The 6,066-nt window shown below is 45.5% G+C and overlaps 1 long non-coding RNA gene across 1 annotated transcript; it reads right to left on the bottom strand.

Moving 5' to 3' along the window:
- Positions 1-1,809: 1,809 nt before the first annotated feature.
- On the bottom strand, positions 1,810-4,092 carry LOC120239572. Its single transcript, XR_005530465.1, has 3 exons — positions 3,964-4,092; positions 3,637-3,764; positions 1,810-2,236 (listed from the first exon to the last, which is right to left on the bottom strand). It is a non-coding gene; the product is annotated as an uncharacterized LOC120239572 (long non-coding RNA).
- Between the last annotated feature and the right edge of the window lie 1,974 nt (positions 4,093-6,066).

Here is a 6,066-nt window from a genome sequence, read left to right as displayed (position 1 = left end):
TGAAGCTTCAGGGTTTTAAACAACTTGCGTGAGGTCACAATACCTAATAAGAAGCAGATTTAAAGCCAGGTACGTCTGATTCCAAACATCTACCTCGCCTGTAACTCCACAGTTTCCCTTTCTGCAGTGTTTAACCTTAAAGTTAAAGCCTGTTAACCCTTTAGACCAACTTACACATTCATAAATTAAGGCTTGATGAAGAATCACTTAAGAGAATCACTTCCACAGAAACAAATCACACACGAGGAGCTCAATTAAAAACATCAATTCATGCATCGCTCAAAACGCCATACATACCCTGTCATTTCCATCCCTGGATGTATTTATGTCCCAGGTGTGTTCAGAATGGAAGAATGAGCGTGATCTCTGACATGCAAGTCAGATAGGATTTCTCTGCAAAAGGAGGGAATTCACATTTTGAGGACATTATGGTCTAGGTCAATACTGGCCCTGAGCGGTCAGTTGGAGTACCCATATCACACTGAACAACTGTGCATTCAACGCTGCCATTCACCATTTTGGGAGCCAAAATAAATGTGTGTAATTTTCCCCCCTACAAAACATAGACTCAAATTGCAAATGAACCTAATTCCTTCCTTTCTAAAAGCACATTGCCTAAATGGGCTCCCTTTGTTCACCCAGTTAATGAATTCTTCTCACTGCAAGATGACAGACTAAAAAGAAAGGGGGAAAAATCTTTCATTAAAAAAAAGAAGAGGAACCGCTTAATCATTACCCACCTAGTCTGGAAAGTCTGCAGAGCATCTGGAGTGGCTCTATTAACACTTTCTTTCAAAAAAAAAAAGGTACTTCTTCACTGGGACCTGGCTTTATGTGTTCTTACAGCGTTATCTAATTTGACCTTCCCAAGGGACATCTGGGTCTATCAGGAGATGGGGTGTCGTGTCTCAGAGAGAAGAATTAAGGGAAGTCAGTGGGCCCCAGAATCTTTGTTCTTTTATCCTTCCTCTGCCCCTCATAAGGAGAGCCAAGAGGTGTGAGCTTACTTGCTGAGCAGCTGGGCAGAGGGAAGCCCACAAAAACAAAGCCAGGCATCAACACTCTGGCTACACAAGGCACCATTCAGGAGACGGGAGAGGAAAAGCCAGGTCCAAATATCCTCTCTGTCATGAAGCCTCACAATATGGAAGTCTTGTGTCCGCAGCCAGTCCACCCTGGATGGCCCTTGGCCAGGCGATCACCCCCAAAATCCTTGCGAAGGGAAAAAGGGGTTTCAGAGGCTTCCCACACAGTGAGTACCATGTGACAGCCCCATTCCCCAAGGCACCAACAGTTGTCACTTGTGACTCCGCTTCTCAAAGCTCCAATGAGTCTCTTGTGAGGCTCCGCCAAGGACTGGGCCTGCCTCCTTCGGGCCCAGATGGCTCCCCAGCATGTTGGTGACCTGGTATTCATGACAAAACCAAAATGATGCCGACACACGCCGACACAGGACTCAAGGGAAGAAAGCTCCAAATCCTCCTGATGAACCAGCAATTGCAAGTTGAGGACAATCTTTGAAGATGTGGGTCGGGGGACACCTGGGTGGCTCAGTCGGTTAAGCATCCGACTTTGGCTCAGGTCATGATCTCACAGTTCGTGGGTTCGAGCCCCGCGTCGGGCTCTGTGTTGACAGCTAGCTCAGAGCCCGGAGCTTGCTTCAGATTCTGTGTCTCCCTCTCTCTCTGACCCTCCCCTGGTCATGCTTCTCTCTCTCTCAGAAATAAATTTAAAAAAAAAATTTTTTTTTTAAAAGAAAGAAAAAAGAAAACCTGGGTCGGAGAACACATTACGAGCCATGTGTGCAGCCATTAAGAATCCTAACCAGATGGAAAGCAGCAAAGCACCTCTTCGGCTCTCTCAGCTACTTGCAGTAGCAAAGCGCACAACCAGTTGAATTACATAGTGTACAAATAACCTGTACCAGAGATTTCAGGAACCTGTAATTAGCAGTAGAGGGAAGTTGGCCTGGGTTTACAGATTTCCCTAGAATAAGACCATTGCTTTCTATACTTCTCCAATTCTACGTGAAGAGCTTCTTTGCAATCCCTTGACAACTTTCTGAAAGTTTATGCAATATAGGAGGCAAGGAATTTATAGATGTAAAACTGGACTCTGGCAGGAGGTACTCAAGGGCCCCAAGAATGGTCTGAAAATTCAGGAGCTCTGGGTTTACACGGAGCTCCTGCAATGTAAAGTTTTCTCAGGTTGTAATTTTGTGCCTCAGTTTTCCTACCTGTAAATTGGGGAGAAGACCGCTATTAAATCTCATAGGACTATTGAAAGGGTAAGAATTTTAAGAGATTAAAAACATGCTGCAGACATAAACTACGCGTGCAGTTTATGAGGTTCCCTTATTCTGAGATGACCAAGGCACCAACCTCACTTTGGTAAAATTTTCTGAGGAGATGCTGTGGGTGGCCAGGAAGTGATCCAGTTGCTGGGAGTAAACAGAGCAGCTAAGTCCCTGTCTTTAAGCACCTTACATAAAAATAAATAAGCAGTTTACATTCTAGTCAGAGGTGACAGAAAATATAATATAATATAATATATAATATAATTAATATAATATAATATAATATAATATAATATAATATAATATAATATAACAATAGCTCAGGTATTAGAGACTGGAGGTTGATAAATGGGGGAGGGTGCTGCTATTTTAGGGCAGCCAGATGCCGTCTAAGAACTTGGCATTTGAGCAGACACCTGAATGAATGAGGAAGTGAGCCATGCCAGCCACGTGGGCATTTGAGAAAGTGGCATCCTAAGCAGAGAGAACCGCAAAATACAAAAGCTCACCATTGCTCAGTATCCCAGTCAGAAAAGAGACAAAGATTGTCCCCTAAAAGAGGGACTGCGAAGGTGAGGTCCAGACAGACACGGAGATCACACCCCTCTCCTCAGGCTTTCCCAGTCTGGACAGGGGCAGGTGACGATGGACAAAGTCTGCTGCCGTGTGACTCCATCAGGTAGCTGACAACCTGAGACTTGGTAAGAAGTGAGCTGTAGCAGCCTTCTACGGTTTTCCGAGACCCATATTTCTCTGACCGTGAAGATCCTTCTACTTTTTTTTTTTTTTTTTTTTTTTTAATGGGAGTCGAATTGTGTGTGCCACTGAGCACGGCCACAGGGAGCTTCGTAAGTGGCCTAACTTCTAGAAAGCCGTCCTGCTCCCCATCTACACTACTGGCAAAGCCAAGCCAGGGCCGCGCTCTTAATACACAAAGTGCCCATTACCCTCTCACTAAATATTATTTTTGCCAGGGCTTTAGCAAAATTACAAGCCTCTTTACAGTCTGAATACACCCCACCGTGGTGCGTATATTATCCTAAGCCGTAAAATGGTTTGAGGTTTCTTGGGATGGGAATGGGTATAAAATTACAGTCCATTTTTATTATATATTTCTTTTCATTACTCTCTGTGATATTTCTTAGATCTAACCAAAATAATTCTTGCTCTGCTGACTGTTTACAACCTTCAGGTGTAAGTAGATGGTCCCCAAGTTCCCCAAGAACATCATTTACTGAGCTCTATGTATTCAGCTCTTTTAATCTTTCTTCATAAATCCAGCTCTCCCCTTGCATCACTCTGGTCGCTTTTCCCCCAACGTTCACCCCATTTGTCTGTACCTGGCTGGTCATTAGAGGCTCAGAGATGAGCACAGCTTTCCAGGTGGGGTCTCAGCAGGGTCGTCCGTAACTCCAAGTGTTGGTTAGCAGATCCATTTCCCTGTCCTCCTGGGTCCCACATTTCACCCCTGACAGGATCATACAAAGGGAACACAAAGGAGAACACCACCAATTATTACCCTGACCCGGAAAACGGGTCCTGGGAGGAAGATTACAAAGCTGGGCCCCGTTCTATTTCGAGCCCGGAAGCAGTCACAGGAAGATGGGATACAAAGGGAAGGGATTCATTTTCTCCTTTATCTTCAGTAACAAGAGAGCAGGTTTCACCTCACAGCAGAGACACTTTGTCTTCACCGGTATGAAAACCTGCCTGGGGCCTGAGCTTTCCGGGGTTTCTCTCCTTCTGGAAGTCACTGGAAGGTTCCTCCTGAGTGAGACGGGACACATGGAGGAAGGTCCGGTCCCAGGAGCCTGCGGAGGGCAAGACACAGCAGTTAGTCTTGTCTTCGCCACACCCTGTCCTTTCTGCCCATGCTCTTTCCTCTCCCCGGTCACAGAGAGGGCGCCTTCCTAGCCGCTCACCGCCGTGACCTGGGACTAAACGCATCTCTCACTGGCAAGTTTAGCGAAGGAGAGAAAACGCATGCGCAGACAGCTTGCATGCGTTCCTACGGGTCGGTCACACCTCTCTGGCAATTTTGTTAGCTCGCGTTTCTCTCACGTGATTTGCCCAGGTCAACCTTGGATAACGCTTGTGGAGTAGGAACGTGCCAGGGACTGGGGAGATGGCCCCAAAAAGGAGATTAGAATGCTTTTATTTTTTATTTTCTTAATTTTATTTTCAGTTTATTTTTTTTATTTATTTTAGAGAGACAGAGGCAGTGCGAGTGGAGGAGAGGCAGAGAGAGAAGAGACAGAATCCTAAGCAGGCTCTGCGCGGCCAGCGTGGAGCCTGACATCAGACTCGAACTCACGAAACTGTGAGATCATGACCTGGGCAAAAACCAAGAGTCGAATGCTTATCTGTGACTGAGCCACCCAGGTTCCCCTAGAATGTGTTTTTTAAAAAAATTTTTTAACATTTATTTATTCTTGAGAGACAGAGTGTGAGTAGGGGAGGGGCAGAGAGAGAGGGAGACACAATCCAAAGCAGGCTCCAGGCTCTGAGCTGTCAACACAGAGCCGGATGCGGGGCTCGAACTCAGGAACCACGAAATCACGACCTGAGCCGAAGTCCTGGGTTTAACCAACTGAGCCACCCAGGCACCCCTCTAGAATGTATTTTTAAACTGGGTATCATGGAGCATGTGGCCTCATTCTTCTGTAAGCCATGCACTTTGGGTAGGTTACATCACCTCACGGGCCTCAGTTTCCTCATATATGAAACAGAAGCATCTCATTGGGGCTTCGTGAAATGGAAGTGAGAGGCGCATAAGCGAAGTCCCTGATACTTAGCTCATTTATTCAGTCTTAGTTTTTCTCCCCTGGGTGGGGGGAGGCCTCTCAGGGGGACCTGACTCTGATAGACCTCATAATATCTCATGCTTACAAAATTTCATAATCATCTCTACTTAGGGAAAGTTAGTGTTTGAAGGGGAGAAAGCTGCAAAGAATACAGTTAGTCAAATCCATTAGTAAAACAGCCTAGAAGTTCATAACCCAGCTTTGATCTGTAATTTGGAAGAAGGAGTTTCCAAATACTTGAGGGATCGTTTTCCCCCCTTGATGTGATGTTGGAACTTAACTCCCATTAACCATTACAGATATAATGAGTTGGCATCCAGGGGAAACATACCCTCTAGTGCTTAATGAACACAAAATAAAACATTTCCTTTTATCTTCGACATCCACCAGAGCAATTTGAATGATGATATTCATATTCATGATGCATAAGACCCTTCCATCAGCTCCGTGTTGTCACTAAGATTCCTATGGAATGCCAATAAGTATGCAGAGATCTTTTTTGATGATATGCTGGTCTGAAAGCTGCGCAGCAGATGAATCACAGGGTCCCAGGTCAACAGAAGGTAAGAAACATTCCAGAGGAGCTGTGTCTTTCTACTCGAACCAATGGATGTTGGTGGTCTTGAAATAATAACTTCCAAATAGGGCACAAATCACCTTTAACGGAGCAGGGACCTTCTACCACCTGATAGGATGAGAACAGGCCAGTGACATTAATGAAGGCCATTCTCCCAAGCATGGGATTCTGCAGTTTGCCCAGCTGGTACTAGAAAGGGCAGACCTGGGACTGCTCAGGCTGTCTCTCTCTCTCTCTCTCTCTCTCTCTCTCTCTTTCTCTCTCTCTCTCTCCTAGAAATAAATGCTTTATTTATTTCTAGGAGAGAGAGAGAGAGAGAGACATAGCGTGAGCAGGGGAGGGTCAGAGAGAGTGGGAGATACAGAATCTGAAGCAGGCTCCAGGCTCTG

This window comes from Hyaena hyaena, unplaced genomic scaffold (assembly GCF_003009895.1).
Source record: "Hyaena hyaena isolate Hyena2069 unplaced genomic scaffold, ASM300989v1 scaffold_8, whole genome shotgun sequence".
Taxonomy (NCBI): Eukaryota; Metazoa; Chordata; class Mammalia; order Carnivora; family Hyaenidae; genus Hyaena; species Hyaena hyaena.
This window is presented reverse-complemented; position numbering and strand designations above follow the sequence as displayed.